At 31.7% G+C, this 20,176-nt stretch overlaps 1 protein-coding gene across 1 annotated transcript in view; it reads left to right on the top strand.

Annotated features, from left to right (window-relative positions):
• The window catches only part of smyd3 (SET and MYND domain containing 3), a 205,825-nt gene that overhangs the window by 178,565 nt on the left and 7,084 nt on the right, over nucleotides 1–20,176 (top strand). The gene's annotated exons all lie outside the window — the stretch shown is intronic.

Here is a 20,176-nt window from a genome sequence, read left to right as displayed (position 1 = left end):
ATAATAAAAAATAAAATACAATAAAACAAAACAAAATAAAATAAAATAAATTACACTTCTGTCTAGCAAGGATGCATAAAATAAATGAAAGCAAAATAATAAAAATAAAATAAAATGATACTTCTGTTTAGCAAGGGTGCATAAAATAAATTAAAGCAAAATAATAAAAATAAAATAAAATGATACTTCTGTTTAGCAAGGGTGCATAAAATAAACAAAAGCAAAATAATAAAAAATAAAAATACAATAAAACAAAACAAAACAAAATAAAATAAAATAAAATAAGTTATACCTCTGTCTAGCAAGGATGCATAAAATAAATGAAAGCAAAATAATAAAAAAAAATAAAATAAAATAAAATAAAATAATACTTCTATTTAGCAAGGATGCATAAAATAAATGAAAGCAAAATAATAAAAATAAAATAAAATAAAATAAAATAATACTTCTATTTAGCAAGGATGCATAAAATAAATTAAAGCAAAATAATAAAAATAAAATAAAATGATACTTCTATTTAGCAAGGATGCATAAAATAAATTAAAGCAAAATAATAAAAAATTAAATAAAATGAGCAAGGGTGCATTAAATTTTTATCAAAAATGACAATAAAGACAATAAAGCTTATAACTTCATAAAATGTTTCTATTTAAAATAACTCTTTAAAATTTTTAAGAAATTAAAAGAGAAAAATAAATAAACTTTATTTGTTTGTTTGTTTGTTTAACCAAATCAGCATATTATAATTATTTCAAAATAATCATGTGACACTGAAGAAGGACGAATGCCTGCTGAAAATGCTTTGCAATTACAGAAAATCAAGCAAATAAATAAATAAATAATTATGGTGTAAAATATATTTGAAATAAATATTTTTGTATATTGTACTGTTTTTGTTCTGTTTTAATCAAATAAATACAGCCTTTATGAATATAAGAGGCTTTTTCTAAAAATAAATAAATAATTAAAATAAAATCAAATTAAATTAAATTACTAATAAAATATATATATAATTAATAAAATTAAGTATAATATAAAATGATGTATCTATTTAGAAAGGATGCATTAAATTTGCTCAATTTAAATAAGAATAAAGACTGGTAAACTTATAATCTAAAAAATTGTTTAAATAACTGTTGTTCTTCAAATTAAAAATTAAATATATATAAAAAAGTTTGTTTATTTATTCATTCATTCATCCATATCAGCATGTTATAATTATTTCAAAATGATCATGTGACACTGAAGAAGGAGCAATGGCTTTGCAATTATAAATAAATAAAGTTTAAAAAATATTTATATAGAGATAACATATATTTAAACATATTTTACAGTTTTCTTTTGTTTTTTGATCAAATAAATTCAGCCTTTATTAATATAAGACACTTTTTTTAAAAAAATCTAATCATGTGACAGTGACTTGCAACCATATAGCAACATGTTAACATTTTTGGATTGGCAAATACCACTCTCATTTTGTTCAGAAAATATAAAAATCTACTTGTTGCTATTGTAAAATCATTACAAATTTAAATGGGATTTTTAAACAATGTAGCTGGCAGAATATTTTTAGTTGTTTTGTTATACTACTATTAACACCACAGTTTTGGAGGAAACCATGGTTTTGTTTTTGTATGAGTTGCTAGGTGGTTTATTTACCAGATGTTGAGATATTGACAAAAACATTGTACATTTAAATCTCAGGACATTGTGTTTTGCCTGTCCTAATACCAGGGGTCTTTTCTATAACCTTTAAAAAAAAAAGCTTGTTCAGCTTTGTTTAAATGGGACAAATGGATCAATTTAGGAAAGGGCAGACCCCAGGTGACATGCACCGCAGGACAGTATTCATCACCAACTACTACTGAATCGATGTGCACAACACCAATCTTAGCATTGTGCACCGTAGCCACTATGAATGACTTCCCTTGAGACGTGTAGAACAGATCAACAGACACTGGTCTTCTTTTGAATCAGGTGTTTATCAGTGCATTCGTGTAGTCAACTAAAACAGCAGATCTAGAGGAGGTTTGGGACTCTTCGACTGTGGTGTTTCATTTGTGGTTGTTGAAAAAAAGCTGTTTGGAAAGGTCTCTTCCCCATAGTGCTGCGAATAATACATACCTCCAGGCTAAACGCAAAGAGATTATTGACTTCAAGCTCCTGCAGATGTCAGTTTGTAGCGGCGGTGGACCTCCAGTGATTTCCACTAAATCCGAAAGTAGACAGTGAAGAAACAGTCGGATCAGAGCTTCAGATGCATTGGACCTTGAAAAAAAGTGAAATTACCCAACAGCTTTTCCCCCGTCAGATGGGGGGAATATGAATACGGTTGTTATTTTTCTACAGCGCTGGATCCCGTCTTCCCATGTCAGCTCATGCAAAGCATGAATAAGTTTTTATATTGCCTGTTGGATTCTTAGTCTCTGGCTTTATACTGCGTCTGATTAATGTTTATGGTGCCGAGGGAGGGCCGCCAATGCAAGGAAGAGGGAAAAATGCTGCTAAAATGGCTCTTTAAATGCCGAATTGACATCGAGATTGATGCTTGCCAATGTCGCCGCAGTTTCTGCTGTTAGAACAACAAGATAAATGCACGTTATAAAGAAAGATAAATAGGCCACATAGGAATATTTCAACCATTTGGTCATTTTCATTGCATATCCGTCAAGCGCTGATAATTGCTGCTTTCACAATGATTTCTTTACTTGTCTTCACCAAGAGAATTTAGTGCTGAAATATGCTACTCAAAGAGGTTTATGTTTTGAAATACTATACTAATCATATATGGAAATACCTGGGAGTTGTACAAAACTTTGGTTAGTTTTTAAGAAATTAATGCTTAGAAAAACAAGGAAGCATTAAAGCATTAAATTACATTTATAATGTTACAAAATATTTCTGTTTCAAATAAATGCTGTTCTTTTGAAGTTTCTATTTATTAAAGAAAGCTGAAAAAATATTGTTTTTGGATAAATATTAAGCAGCACAACTGTTTTCAGCATTAATAATAATAAGAAATGTTTCTTGAGCATCAAATCAGCATATTAGAATGTTTTTTTTTACATGCTTTCTAATAGGCACAATGAAATCTGTTTTATTTTTTCCCAATTTCTGCTTTTTTTTTTTTTTTTTTTTTTTTTAAATTCCATTTTCATTTTTCTAGACTCTTTTAATAGTTATATGGTTTTAATAATAATAATAATAATAATAATAATAATAATTTTATGGTTATTTAATGGCATGTCTAATTTATCATGAAAACATAAAACACAATTTAACAGCAGTTTATTAAAAGCATTTATTAAAAATTACATTTTTAAGGCCCTATGAAATACATTTTATTTTTTCTCAAATTCACTTTTATTTTTACCAAATTCATTTTTTTCCGTTTACATTTTTCTGGATTCTGTTTTTTTCCATTTTAATTTTTCAAGACTCTGTTTAAATGGTTAAATAAAAAATATTAATCAAAAAGCATGTCTAATTAATTGAAATCATGCAACTTACACAATTTAACAGCAATTTATACTTTTTGTACTTTTTTTTTTCTCTAATTCAATTTTATTTTTAGCACATACAGTTTTTCCGTTTTAATTTTTCTGGATTCTGTTTTTCTGTTTGTTTGTCTGTTTGTTTTTTCATTTTAAGTTTTCAGGACTCTGTTTTAATGGTTAAATTAAAAAAATATTAATCAAAAAGCATGTCTAATGAATTGAAATCATGACACAATTTACACAGTTTAACAGCAATTTATTAAAAGTTTAACAAAAATTAAATTTTTAAGGCCCTACGAAATACATTTTATTTTTTTCGCAAATTTAGTTTTATTTTGACCAAATTCTGTTTTCCATTAATTCTCTAAATTCTATTTTAATGGTTTTATTAAATTGTAATAATCAAAAGTATGTCTAATTAATTGATTTTGTAAAGAATTGATTTATTATTATTTCTTTCTTTCTTTTTTCCTTCAAAAATGCTGTGTTGTGTATTTATATTTTTCTGGTAAATATTTTTTTTTCTGGTAAATATTCCTTAAAATATAATGTTTTAATAATAATTTTATTAGTAGTAGTAATACTATCATTACATTAAGTAATGTATTTCTATCACATTTTCTTCAAGTTAAACCAAACTTTTATTTTGAGGAGTTTTGTATATGACGATACTTTTTTCTCAATAGAAACGGTATAATGCTCATTAAGTGACTCTCAGAGCAGTTCTAGAGATTTTGTTTGTGTTCATGTACTCATATTTTGAGGCCACAGAGTCTGAAACCGCCGCAAGTCTCACCCGTGCCTCAGTATGTGTTTAGTAAACAAAACTGCGCATCTGCGCCATTCATTCACACAGAGACACGCAGAGCATGCAAGATTCATATTTAAATAGTCTTTTTGCGGCTGTATTGTGTTTTGATTTAAGTGTACTGACCTACTTTTGAATTATCGAAAAGGTGTCAAATTCCATTACATTCCACACAACACAGTGAATTCTTCCGTGATTCCATCCATGTTTTCTGCTTCGCGGAGTCATAGGGCCCTTTTGATTTGCTGTCAGTGGAGAAAAAGCTGTTTGCTCTCAGAATGAACACATTACAGTAATAATGTCCATACACCTGACCAAAAAGTTTCCAACTGTGCCTTGCTTTTTCAGCTTTAATACATTATCATTGCAAATGCCCTCTTTACTGGCTTGAAAATGGGGTTTGGGAGTCATCAGGAGTCATAATATCCATCAAACATTTGGGCAGAAAATCAGTAAAAGTCACAACATGGCTATGAAGGCTGTGAAAACCTTTTTGTTTAAGTGACAGCTCCAGTCATCACGTAACACGGGGCTTCATGACATTCCATTACAGCTTGATTCGGTATTCGTCATGCGCTTTTGTTCTGCGTTTCAAAATTGTGAGGTTCATTACTGGCCTTGTCTGGGATCCCAAATTATTTCTGGAATTGGCTGCTCCTGTGTTTGCTGTGTGAATGCTTTCTGAACAGGCAATTATTAGAAGTGGTCCTGCCCCCCTCCTCTTGTCATTCAGGCTACAAGAGGTTTGGAAAGAGATACTGGCTGAGCGGCCACCTGACAAAGCAATAATAGATCCTTCACATCACAAGAGAGCTCGAACGCCCTCGCAATCACTTTTTAACACGGGAAGAAAATTAAATTTGGTTACCTTAAGAAACTTTTGAAGAATTGTTTTCTGATTCATTTGCAGAATGAACTGGATTGCATGTTAAGTAAGGTCGCTGCTGGCTATTGCGAGATAAATAGACATTTATTTATGCACCGATTCTATTTGGGGATCAGTCAGGCAGTTTAGTGAGAGCCTCTGAATTGTTTTAATTGCTCAAGTGCTTAATATATGCAAAGTGATTCATTAGTGCATGCTGTTTTTAGCCAGTCTTTTCACAATAATTAATTTGATTAGAAAATTACCATTGCAGCTTCTCATTATTTATGTATGACGATGCTTTGCATTTTACTTTGAACTTTTATTCGATCTTTAAAACCTAGACACAGGGATATTCAATGATTTGACAACTTACATAGTGGCTGATTAGTCTGATCTATGTTTTGCTGTTACAGGAGCCCAAATTAAAACTAACGAAGTTTTAAGTTAGCAGTAAATAATGCAAAAAAATAAATAAATTAAATAAATAAATGTAATTTATATATTTGTCTATTTTTATAATAATTTTTAAATAATTATCAAAAAATAAAAAAAATCCCTTTACTTTTTGTTACAGATGTAGATATACAGAAATATACAATATACTGTGTATATGTATTTTTATATATTTACATATTATTATTATTATTTAACATTTTATTTATTTATTTAATAACCTGTCATTGCTGTGTGGCTGCTAATTTTTGTTAAAATAACAGACGTTTTTTAGCACTTTATCAAGGTGCTGTTAATTAAGCAAACCCACAGAGAAGTGTTTCTTATAACACTATAGATTTCGCTTCTCTCACTGTTTATCAAGTTAAAGTCACAATATATGACCCAGTTAGACTGCAGCCATCAGTTTAACCACATCACAGGTTTCTGGTACCTGCTGTTCAGCCTGGAAGCAGAAACTATTTGCATTTTCACATCCAGGTGAACGTGCTATCAATAGCTCAACTGCGGTTCGCTCATTAACAATACATTGCAATATGAATGTTTTGGATTCATGTCATTCACTCATGTGGAATGGATACGTGGCTGCGTTGTAATTTTGTTGGTGTTTTGGCAGGTGAGGTTTCTAAAAGTCACTATATATAGGTCAACGAAGAAAGCAAGCATCAAAATAATGAAAGTTTTACATTTTTTCCCCATACATTAGAATTAGTTCATATTCCAAAAAAATCTTATCAGGCATATTTAGGTGACGTTAAAAGACTCTGTCTAAAGATTACAGTGGAGCCCCCCAAGTCTTTAACTAATATTTGCCACTATGCTTCAAACCACTAGGTTTACCCATTTGTTTTTAATCATTTAAAATATATTACAATTTTGTATGACCACTTTTTCTTTTATATGTTTTAAAGGGATAGTTCACCCAAAAATGCATTTTATTGGGCTTCAAAATCTCCCGTTCACTGCCATTATAAAGCTTGGAAGAGTCAGGACATTTTTTTAAATAACTCAGAATGCATTCGTCTGAAAGATGAAAGTCATACATCTAGGATGACTTGAGAGTGAGTAAATCATGGGGTAATTTTCATTTTTGGGTGAACTATCCCTTTAATAAGTACAGTTCAAAATAAGTATGTGGTATATCTGTTACGCTGAATGACGATGAATCATTATTTCACCCATATTTTAGCATTAATTTCACATTTTACGTAGACAATTTACATGCATTTAATACAATGCAGTTTAATTTGATGCGATACTATACACATATCAGTCAAAAGTTTTTGAACAGTAGAATTTTTTTTTTTTTAATTTGAGCTCAAATTTATTTGATCCAGAGTACAGCAAAAACAGTAGGATTTAAAAAAAAATTACTATTTAAAAATAACTGTTTTCTTTTGAATATATTTTAAAATGTAATTTATTACTCCAGTCTTCAGTGTCACATGATCCTTCAGAAATCATTCTAATATGCTGTTTTGCTTTTCAAGAAACATTATTATTATAATTGTTTATTTATTTATTTGGGTGAAGAAATTATGGAAATTAATACTTTTATTTAGGAAGGATGCTTTAAATTGATAGAATTTAAAAAGACATTTATAATGTTACAAAATATTTCTATTTCAGATAAATGCTGTTACTTTTTATTCATTAAAGAAACCTGAAAAATATTCTACACAGCTGTTTTCAACATAATAATAATAAATGGTTTTTGAGCAGCAAATCAGAATATAAGAATGATTTCTGAAAGATCATGTGACTGGAATAATGATGCTAAAAATTCAACTTTTAAAACATATTCAAATAGAAAACAGTTATTTTAAATAGTAAAAATATTTCAAAATTGTGCTGTTTTTGCTGTACTTCGGCTCAAATAAATGCAGGCTTGGTGAGCAGAAGAGACTTCTTTAAAAAACATTAAAAATCGTACTGTTCAAAAGCTTTTGACTGGTGGTGTATATAGGTATATTAAGTTTAAAATAATGTAGAAGTAACGAATGTTTGTTTTTGAGGTTACATTCTAGTTAAAGGTCACTTGTTAAGCATTCTTCCTTACATTCCAGACCAGTTCAAGTCTTCTATTAAGCGAGACGAGCTGGTGTGTCATTAATATGCAAATTAGACTATTAAGCAGTTAATCCAATGAAGTGGAAGAAGGAACATTCCTGAGAGTCCGGCTCCACGCGATGAACCGCCAAGGGCATCCGGGTCTGTGGAGTTCCCCTTCGTTGCAGCAAAACTCTGACCGCTCAGCTTTGACAGTTTCGGAGCTCTGCATGGGATGTTTGCTGAAGGTTCAAGAGTGATTTTAGTCGTATGTTTATGTACTTTGTCCCATTGCCTGAAGTGTTGCTTTGCCTCTAACTAGCAATAGACATTGTGCATCTAGTTAAGTTGTAAACAGAGCATTCTTTTGACCTGACTCACAGCATGTTTATCATTTACATGCAAAAATCAGACAAAACAAGAGAAGCACATGTCACTAGATCGCTTTGTTTTGTTTTTATTTAGCTGAAATCTCCAGGACTGGTGAAAGAACCTGACCTGATCTTTTCTGTCATTTCTCATTAGATTGCATTTATTCAAAACAGAGTTTTTGTATTACTGTGCCCACAAGGGCAGGGTTTTTATATTTATAACTGCTGTAGGTTACTTTCTTCTGCGCTTTATGAAAATTTAATTGACTACTGACCAAGTCAAGCTTAGTCACTAGTGGGGCTTTTAAGGCATCACTTTTATCTCATCACTAAATGGCATCTGATCTATTCACAGGAGGTTCAGTCATAGTTCATTAGTCTACATAGTCTGGAGTCTTTGCTTGAGGCACCTACACTGATGCACAACAGCATACTGCTCTCAACAAGTTTGGTCTATTTCTGTCTCCAAATTGTCATTGAACGGTGATGTAATTTTTATGCCACAAGCGACACCAAACAGAATTGCAAAAATAATGACCTACCTCCATCAACATGATGTTTAGAACAATAGATTACCTAAACTCACTGATATCTAATGCAATGACATTCAGACCTTTTAATTGCATCCATATACATCTTTAAAAGACAATTAATATTGAGTAATATTATTGATTTAACTGCACTAACATTGACATGTTATTGGACTGAATTCAATCAGTATAGCTGACTTTGCGTTGACTCTAAATTAAGCTTAATAATGACACTGTAGTCTTTTGTAGAGCTGCATTTTGATTCGTAATTAATGCTTTTACAACATTAACACTGTTATTTTTGGTTTATTAAAGGAGAAGTCCACTTTCAAAACAAAGATTCACATATAATGTACTCACCCCCTTGTCATCCAAGATGTTCATGTCTTTCTTTCTTTAGTCGTAAAGAAATTGCTTTTTAAAAGAAAACATTTCAGGATTTTTCTCCATATAATGGACTGATATGGTGCCCCGATTTTGAACTTCTAAAATGCAGTTTAAAATGCGGCTTCAAACGATCCCAAATGCGGTTGTAAACGATCCCAGCCGAGAAAGAAGGGTCTTATCTAGCGTAACGATCGGTCATTTTCATAAAAATAATACAATTTATATACTTTTTAATGCCAAACGCTCGTCTTGTCTTTCTCTGCCTGGACTGTTTTTGTTCCGGTTATGATAGTTATGGTATGTCGAAAAACTCCCATCTCATGTTCTCCCTCAACTTCAAAATTGTCCTATTTCGCTGTTTTACCTTTATTGTTAAGGGTGTTTGATCTTCTTTGCATTTTCACTTTGCAAAGATGGGGTCAGTACTTCTGCAGCGATGTAGGATGATTTTGAAATGATTTTTGAAGTTGAGGGAGAAAATCCGATTGGAGTTTTTCGACATACCCTAACTGTCTCGAGCCAGAATACACAGAGTTCAGTTCAGGGAGAGAAAGCCAAGACAAGCGTTTGAGATTAAAAAGTATTTAAATACCATTTAAACTGCATTTTGGAAGTTCAAAATCGGGGCACCATACCAGTCCTTTATATGGAGAAAAATGCAGAAATGTTTTCCTCAAAAAACATAATTTCTTTACGACTAAAGAAAAGAAGACATGAACATCTTGGATGACAAGGGGGTGAGTACATTATATGTGAATCTTTGTTTTGGAAGTGAACTGCTCCTTTAAAGGAATAGTTCACCCAGAAATGAAAATTTACTCACCCTCAGGCCATCTCAGAAGTTGATAAGTTTGTTTCTTTATTGAAACATATTTGGAGAAATTTAGCATTACATCACTTGCTCACCAATGGATCCTCTGCAGTGAATGGGTGCCTTCAGAATGACAGTCCAAACAGCTGAAACAATAATCCGTAAGTAATCCGCATGACTCCAGTCCTTCAATTAACCTCTTGTGAAGCAAAAGGCTGCGTGTTTGTAAAAGAATACTAAGCCATCATTAAGGCGTTTTAACTTTAAACCTTTGCTTCTGGCCAAAATACCAGTCCATAATCCAGAATAATGCTTCCTACAGTGAAAAAGTCCATCTCCTGTTGTGCTCTCACATCAAAATCCACCAGCATATTTCATTAGAAATGTTTTGAACTGCTTTCATTTGTAAACAGTTCTTTATTTCTGTATATTTCTCTACTGATTCAGACATGACAACTTTAGGACTAGTTAAAACATCTTAATGGATTTGTGTGTTTTTTTTTTGTTTTTTTCTTTTTATTTCACAAGACATTATTTGATAGACTGGAGTGGTGTGGATTACTTGTGGATTGTTGTGATGTTTTTATCAGACAGCGTTCGTACACGGTGCTTAAAGTGCTTGAAGTACATGAATTTGACTTTTAAAGCCTGGAAAACCTTTGAAAATAACAATATTTCTCAAGAGCTACTTGAAAAGTGCTTGAATTATTGAAAGACAATGTATCTATGAAATAAGTGTTTAATACGCTGGAACCGCTCTGAGTGATTCAAACTCATTGACTTCAATCAGTTGTTTCAAGCGTTTCACTAGATCAAATTAAAAGAGCCATTCATTTTTGAATTTTGACATCGCTTGTAGCAATTTTAAAAAGCAGGTAATGATGGGCGAAACAGAACTTTTCAAAATTCTGAATCAGTTAAACCATTGCGTCACAAAATGATTTACTATTTCAAGTGCTCCAACTGAATCGCGTATCATGAATCATTTGTTTTAGATCGGGACTTTCAATCGCGTATCGCAAATCATTTGACTTAGAATTGAACTTTACATATCACAAATAATTTGATTCGGGTCAGGACTTTGGAGCACTTATTGGAACTTCTTATTGGAACTTCGCGTATCGCAAATTATTCAGGACGAGGCTTTGGAGCGCACATCGCAAATCATTTGATTTAGATTGGAAAGGGTTCATGAATAATTTAGCGAGTTGAATGATTCAAATCAAATGATGTGATACACAATTTGAAGTGCCGATCTAAATCAAATTCAGATCAGCACTTCAGAGCGGGTTCGCAAATCATTAGTTTCAGGATTTTTAGAAAAAAAAAAAAGAGTTGAAAATATCAAATTATTAATGCAGTACAGTTATAAAAACAAACAAACAAAAAAAAAGAAAGAAGGTATACACAAATACAAATCCCTTAAGAAAAGTAACAGTGGTTTTACTATATTAAAAGTGATGGGCGAAACTGAGATTTTTGAAACTCCGAATCGGTTAAACCATTGCATCGTTTAATGATTCACTATTCGTTTAATGAATCATTTGATTTAAATCGAAACGGGTTTGTAATCATTTAGCGAATTGGATGATTCAAATCAAATGATGCAATACGCAATTTGAAGTCCCAGTCTAAATCAAATTCAGATCAGGACTTCAGAGCGTGGATTGCAAATCACTTGGTTTAGAAAGTAACTTTGGAGCGGGTTTGCAAATCTTTTGCTTTAGATCGGAACTTCAGAGCATAGATCAAGAATCATTTGATTTAGATCAGGCCTTGAAATCACATATCGTGAATCATTTGATTTAGATTGGAACTTTGAGTATCGCAAATTATTTGGTTCAGGTCTGAACTTCGGAGGGCATATCACAAATCATTTAGATCAGAATGCGTTTAGTGAATTGAATGATGCCATACACAATTTGAAGTTCCGATCGAAATCAAATTTAGTGTGGATCACGAATCATTTGATTCAGATTGGGACTTCGGTGCGATTTAATTTTCTATTTATGTATTGATTTTTTTTTTTTTTTTTTTCAGTTGTAAACATCAAACCATTAATGCAGTATAGTTATAAAAACCAAAACCAAAACCAAAAAAAAAGATAAAAGAAGGTATACACAAATACAAATCCCTTGAGAAAATGAAGAGTGGTTTTACTAGTAAAAGTGTAGTATAGTTTGTAGTAATACTTTGCCTGTGCTTTACTTTATTTTTGCCATTTTTATTAGTATATTTTTACATATCTGTTTCTCTTTTTTTAGAATTTGGAATGGAAGACATTGTTCAATAAATGAGATCTCTGATTGAAGTCTTTAAAAATCAAAACGGTAGTGCTTGAAAAGTCCTGGAATTTTTGATTTTACAGTATCTGTACGAACCCTGATCAGCTTTTTGGACTCTCATTCTGACGGCACCCATTCACTGCACAGAATCCATTGGTGAGCAAGTGATGTAATGCTAAATTTCTTCAAATCTGTTCTGATGAAGAAACAAACAAATCTGCATCTTGGATTCTCTGAGGTTGAGTAATTTTTTTTGTTGAGCTATTCCTTGAATGTAAAGCTACTTTTGTATTGTATAAAATGCTATATAAATAAAAATGACATTTTGAAGCCACTACACACTACCTGTGCATAGCAAACAATACTGTGTCCTCTTGCAGCGAATACAGAGACGCTAAAATGATTTCACACATTTAATGTAATTGCACATCCATTTCCACTATGTTGGCAAGACAAAATGCACATTTAGAAAGCATTTGCACAGTTTCAGCGCTGTTATCAAATGTGGATTTATGCAGATCCAGCAGTGTTCACAGCACAAAGCAGCAGATCCCGGGGCGTTTCAGCTGTGAGAGTCTCTTAGCGCTCCATTCCTATCTATAGCTCACCTGCCGAATCGTCTATAAGGCTGAGATGCTTAATGAGAAAGACTTACACTTCTATTATAACACCAGATTGGCTTGATGAAGACCTGTGAGCTTTAAACATTGCTAGCTGGTTGAGTAAAACATTTTGGAGCTTAATTATTAGTGTGCAGACATTTATGTTTTGCCTATCTACATTGCTGCATTCAGCCCTGCACACTTCAATCTTCAATTCCTCAGTCTTTCCCACTTAATATATTCGGTCATGCCAATTAAAGCCTAATTATTTTTAATGAGCTGCTACTGATATGTATATTTTACCTACTACCAAAACACCAACAGGTGGTGTAAAGAAAAGCTCAGGATTCTGCGTCAGTACTTCAGAGATGCGTATTTCTATTCATAGATGCTGTATGAAACAGGCCTGTTATATTTAAATATGTATGAAGAATCTCTTCTGCTTCGGATGCTGCTTTTACTGCAGACTTTTAGCTGGGGAAGACAAATAGAGGCCACTTTATACAATTTACACTGGCCGCAAAACATATTTGGACACTGAAGTCACACTTAAAAATGTATGAATGTCTAAAAGAATATAAGAGAATACCAAAAGTGTTGTTTATTGGAAAGAAACGCTGTAACAAAATGATCATAAATGTAAACAGTAAAAGACTGTAAAAATGCTACAGTAAAACTATTTTTTTTTCTTTTGTACTTTTAGTTTTAGTAATTACTTTTAAATTACATTTTAAATTTTAAATATTACTAAAACTACTAATTTTAAACTAAATTAGTAGTTTTGGTAATACTCTATATGGGAAAAAATGTAGTTGTAAAAAAGTGTAAAAATAAATAAATAATAAATTAATTTAAATTAATCTTTATATAATTTACAACACAAAGAAAATGGAAATTGACATTCCCAGTCATCTGTGAGACTATGGGTCATTTTATACATTTTTTTCTTTTTATTATTTATTATTTTATTATCTTATTAGTATTGACCTCAATTAGTTGAGTATAAAATGTTGTTACCATATTTTTATGGTGAAATTCCAGCAAACCCAGCTTTTTTGACTGTGATTTGCACAGGTTTTTTTTATTATTATTATTATTTTATTATTTTTTATTATTTTTTAAAATAAACTAAATATTAAATTAAATCGAATTACAAAACAAACAAACAGCATTTGGTGGATTTTCAATTTTCAAATGTAAAACAATACAATATAAAAAATAGTAAATTAAGTTAAGTTCAGGTAAGTCAAAAATTAAATTAAATTACATTAAATTACATTAAATTGCATTAAATTAAATTAAATTAAATTAAATTAAATTAAATTAGATTAGATTAGATTACATTACATTACATTACATTACATTACATTACATTACATTACATTACATTACATTACCAAACAAACAAACAGCATTTGGTGGATTTTCAAATCTAAAACAATATAAAAAATTAAAAATTAAATTATGTTAAATATTACATTAAATTAAGTCAAATTGAATTAAATATTAAATTAAATTAAATTAAATTAAATTTAACAGCCTTTGGCTGTTAATATAATATAATATAATATTAATTTAATTTAATTTAATTTAATTTAATTTAATTTAATTTAATTTAATTTAATTTAATTACAAGCACAGCATTTGGTGGATTTTTAAATTTAAACGATATAATACAATATAAAAAAAATTAAATAATTTAATTTAGTTTAATTACCAAACAAACAACCAAACAGCATTTGGTGGATTTTCACATGTAAAACAATACACTGTTCTTTTTTATTTTGTAATGAGGTCAAAACTAGCTGCAATTATTGTTTTAAGTGCCCAAAAGTGTCAAAATACATTTTGGGGCCTCTTCATATTACATATAACCTGTAGAATGCATGTTTAAAATTATTTTAATTATTCCAACAACTGATATTATTGGTCTTTAGTTGCACTGACAGCTTCCTTGAAGTTTCCTGTGTGAGGTAGAAGCCCTTCTTTTGTCCTCATCTCACTGTCATGACTCAGAAGAAAGATTGGAAACTTAAACTTCTGCTGAATCGGTGCCAGAACTTCATCTCTGGAGCGTGTTCTCCACTTCACTTCACTTAGAAATGAGTGTAGGCCGGGGTCAAAGCGAACCCGATCTCGCTACACAACGCAGTTATTTAATTAAAAGCCTCCTCGGTTTTTCGGGGTCAAAAAATATGTGTCGGCTGTCAGCGGTTCAGAGGGGAAATGGGTGTGAAATGTGTGAGAGGGATTGTTATGGGGACACCTACAGCATTGCTTCATAAAACAGATAAAAAACAGAACCACACACAGTTCTGAGAAGCTGCCAGAACGATCCGGAGGCCCAGGCAGGCATTAGTGACACTGAGACCGCAGTGTGGGAGTCTGGGTAACAGACAGGGTGCTGACTAAACCAAGTATTGCAGCACAGGGAGGGAAAGGGATGGGGTTCGGCAGGATTGGATTTGTAATGGAGGGCTTTGTTACTAGTCTGAGGGTTCGGAGATGGAGTCAAAGGTGGGCGGTTAGAGGCGATATAAAGGTGAGTGGGAGGTCAGGGTGGTAATGTCATGAGTCATATAGGTGATAGTGTGAGTCTGGTTTAACCAAGCATGTTCCCATGCTCTGGAGGAGAGGGGTCACATAAAGGGGAGATGCAGGGACACAGAAGATTCTTGTACATCAACATGTTCATGAATAAATGGTATTTATAAAGAAAACAGGCTCTTTTTTTAGCGGCAGTGTACGAACGCTTTCAAAATGAGATTTTAGTGTTCAAGGGTTGATCTTTCGTAACTCGGGAAGCTTAATATAGGAGTTTCATTAAAGTTTTTAAGGTGAAATGTGTCATTTCTGCTCCGCCAAATAAAACTGCAAGATTATGACTGTTTTCAAACAGGTTTCCTGAACCTTCTTCCTACCCTGTTCCTCCAACATCTTGTTGTTTTTTTTCATGTTTTACGTTACGTTTTCAATGCTTTTGTTTTGTTTTTATTTCAGTTTATTCCAATTCAATTCATTTTTATTTTGTTTTATGTTTTATCTCATTATGAGAACTAAATTGAGTGGAAAAAAATATGCGTCACTATTTTTATATAATTTTTTATTTATTTTTAAAAGGTTCATCTCATTATGATAACACAATTGAGTGGAAAAAAATAATACATTTCACCATTATTTAACTTTATATTTTTTATTGTATTTTCAAAAGGTTTATCTCATTATGATAACATAATTGAATGGAAGAAATAATTCATGTCACTTTTATTTTTTTTATTTTATTTTACTATTTTGTTTTCTAAAGGTTTACCTCATTATGATAACATGATGGAGTGGGGAAAAAATGCACATCACAATTATTTATTTTATTTTATTTTATTTTTATTTTTTTTATTTTTTTATTTTTTTTATTTTCAAAAAGTTTATCTCATATAACAAAATTGATTGGAAAAAATAATATGTCACCATTATTTTATTTATTTTTATTTATTTTTATTTATTTTTATTTTATTTTATTTTATTATTTTATTTTATTTTATTTTGCTTTATTTTCAAAAGGTTTATCTTATTATGATAAAAAAAATAATAGATGTCACCATTATTTAATTTTATTTCTAAAGTTTTACCACATTATGATAACATGATGGAGTGGGAAAAAGTAATGCACATCACCATTATTTATTTTATTTTATTTTATTTTCAAAAGGTTTATCTCATTATAATAACTGAATTCAGTGGAAAAACTAATACAAGTCACCATTATTTTATTTTATGTTTTTATTTTCAAAATGTTTATCTCATTATGATAACATAATTGAGTGGAAAAAATTATAGATGTTACCATTATTTTATTTTATTTTATGTTATTTTTTATAAAAACATTTCCTCATTTTGATAACATGATGGCGTGGAAAAAAATAAAACACATCGCCATTATTTTTATATTTCATTTTTTATTTTACTTTTTTTTACATTTTTTTCTTTTTTTTCCGATCTTATCATGATAACATAATAAAATTGTTAAGGTTCATGTTTTAACAATGAACATGAACTAACAGTGAACATATTTGTCAGGTAATATGAAGAATGTTTTAAATAATAACTACTTTAAGCATTACACAAGTTGTACTCATGAAACTACAACCTTTCCCTGTGTAGCATCAGCACTACAAACAACCTTCACGTTGACTTGTCTGCTGCTCAGAGAGAGTTATTTGAGATTGATATCACATGACAAAAGCACTTTTAATGCATGAGATGTAGGCTGCAGATTACAACGCGGGGCTTTGTTAATGTGCTGTCATTGTCTGCCGGGCAGATTAACGATAAAGGCTATTGTCTTTCCTGGGCGCGGTGCTTCTTTACAGCTCCCGAACAAGTTGCTGTTTGTGAGGAGATAGAAATCACAATTTAATATTCCTCCAAAGTGGTCCCGGCAGAGATACGGCTCTTTGTTCTTGGTAATGATCCAGCGTGGAGATGAATAGAAAGGCTGAGCTAACACTAATGGGAGCGTTAACAGGTCGCTGCGGCGTGCCGCCCCTCCTCTGACTGTTGCTACAGCAACAGAAAGTGCCGCTCTGATAGTGACGATGGTTCAGGCTAGACCAGTGATGGAGGATGGACTTCAGCAGAAACATACTAGTTTTGTGCAGTGGTTGTGTTGGTCATATTTGGTTGGTGATTTATTTTTATTGGCAAAATGTGCATTGATTATGTGTATGCATTGATTTTGTTTCTCTGGCAGGTTTCATTCAGGTTGTATAACAGTGAATGCGTCCACAATGTGTTTGTTCTCACAAATCATTTTCTTTTCATTTGGTATATATCAACAGGCCCATCTATCATACTATTTAATATAGTCCAATAATGTGCAGACAAAGATGCTTTAGGGTACATTTTAATTAAAATCACTTCTATTTGTATTAATGGCCTCAGCAAATAAAGTGATAGTCTGGCTTAATGTAGAGTAATGTGAAATATTTCATTTCATTTCATTCCTATGTCCCAAGAATAAATGGTACTTTCTTCAAGAACAATACTGAAAATTAATAATTGGATTTTCAAATGGTTATAGCACTTACTTTACAGTTGAGGTCAAAAGTTTACATACACCTTGCAGAATCTGATAAATCTTAATTATTTTGCCAAAATAAGAGGGATCATATAAAATGCATGTTATTTTTTATTTAGTACTGACCTGAATAAGATATTTCACATAAAAGATGTTTACATATAGTCAACAAGAAAAAATAATAGTTGAGTTTATAAAAATGTACCCTGTTCTTAATACTGTGTTGTTACCTGAATGATCCACAGCTGTTTTTTGGTTTTGTTTTGTTTTGTTTTGTTTTGTTTTGTTTTGTTTTGTGTAGTGATAGTTGTTCATGAGTCCCTTGTTTGTCCTGAACAGTTAAACTGCTATCAGAAAAATCCTTCAGGTTGCACAAAGTCTTTGGTTTTACAGCATTTTTGTGTATTTGAACTCTTTCTATCAATGACTGTATGATTTTGAGATCCATCTTGTCACACTGAGGACAACTGAGGGACTCATATGCAACTATTGCAGAAGTTTCAAACACTCACTGATGCTTCAGAATGAAACGCGATGCATTAAGAGCTGGGGGTAAATTTTAATTCTTATTTTGTATTCTGGGAAACATGTATCTCCTGTAGCATCTGAAAGGCAGTGCTAAATTTAAAAAAATATATATGATTTTTAGACAAAGTAAGAAAAATGCACACATCGTCATTGTGTTCAAAAGTTTCACCCCCAGCTCTTAATGCATCGTTTTTCCATCTGAGGCATCAGTGAGTGTTTGAACCCTCTTGAACCCAGTGTGAAAAGATGGATCTCAAAATACACAAAAACGCTGAAAAACCACAGAATTTGTGGGGCCTGAAAGAACAGCATTTACAGTTGAAGTCAAAAGTTTGCATACACCTTGCAGAATCTGCAAAATGTTAATTATTTTACCAAAATAAGGGGAATCATACAAAATAGCATTATTGTGTATTTAAAACCTTTCCAACTATGACTGTATGCATTGAGATGCATTAAAAGCCGGGGGTGAAACCTTTTGAACAGAGTGAAGATGTGTACATTTTTCTTATTTTGCTTAAACATCATTTTTTTTTTTCATTTAGGACTGCCCTTCAGATTCTACAGAAGATACTTACATGTTTCCCAGGAGACAAAATAAGTTAAATTTACCCTGATCTTCAAATTCAAAAAGTTTTCACCCCCTGGCACTTAATGCATTGTTTCTTTCTGGAGCATCAGTGAGTGTTTGAACCTTCTGTAATAGTTGCATCCCTCAGTTGTCCTCAGTGTGAAAAGATGGATCTCAAAATCATATTGGAAAGGGTTCAAATACACAAAAATTCTCGAAATCCAAAGAATTTGTGGGACCTGAAGGATTTTCTGAAGAACAGCAGGCAGTTTAACTGTTCAGGACAAACAAGGGGCTCATGAACAACTATCACTAAACAAAAAAAACGCAGCTGTTTATGATTATTCAGGTAACAACAGTGTATTAACAATCAAGCGTATGTAAACTTTTGAACAGTCTTGTGGGCTATATGTAAATTTCGTTTATGTGAAATATCTTATTCAGGACAGTACTGAATAACAAAATAACATGCATTTTGTACAGTATGATCCCTTTTGTTTTGGTAAAATAATTGACTTTTTGCCGATTCTGCAAGGTCTATGTAAAGTTTTGACTTTAACTGTATATATACCTTTACAGGGCTTTTGTTGTGTTCTTTTCTGTCAGTTGTATAAATATTTCTCACAATATAATTTCACATCCATCAAGTCCTTTCACATACCACGAGCATTTGTCCTTGTGAAACTTGAATCCTCATTCTTTTGTTGTAACGTTTAAACAATCTGATATTTCTAGACATTTTTACAACTAGCAAAATCACAAGGGTCTTTAAAACGAACCTAAGGAGCTTAGAGCATCAATCACTGCTATCGGACGACCTTGGACCCATAACCCACGACAATAAAAATCTGCACTGCGTGATGAAGACTGTCAGGAGGCGTCCCAGCACACAAATATTTCACAATACAAGTGTGTCCAGACAGTGACTGAGCTTCTCTGTACAAAAACCCCAGAGAGTTTTGAAGAACTGTAAGTGCTCGTCTTCATCATTGCTTTTACTGCCAAGCATTTGACCTTTAAGTGAAAGTCAGTCAAGGCCATGAAGATGAAATCTGCACAGCTTTACTGAGCAGTTTTACTGAGTTAAACACAAAAGATACAGAATGTAGTATCATATGTGTTTGAAATCAATTTTTGGTTGAATATTCTGGATGTACTTCATGTTACTGCAGTAAAACTCTGATGTTTTCATAGTATATCCAGAGAAATATTTAAATATTGTTATCATCTTGCTAGAAGAGGGCTTTGTGACTTTATGTCCTGGTTTTAGAGCGGCAGACAATCAGCCTGTCTCTGGTTTGCACGTCTCAGCATAGCGGATCACCCGTAAGCCTGGCCTACT

The sequence above is a fragment of the Labeo rohita genome, chromosome 17 (assembly GCF_022985175.1).
Source record: "Labeo rohita strain BAU-BD-2019 chromosome 17, IGBB_LRoh.1.0, whole genome shotgun sequence".
NCBI lineage: Eukaryota > Metazoa > Chordata > Actinopteri > Cypriniformes > Cyprinidae > Labeo > Labeo rohita.
Note: the sequence above shows the minus strand (reverse complement) of the source record. Positions and strands in the feature narration are given on the sequence as shown.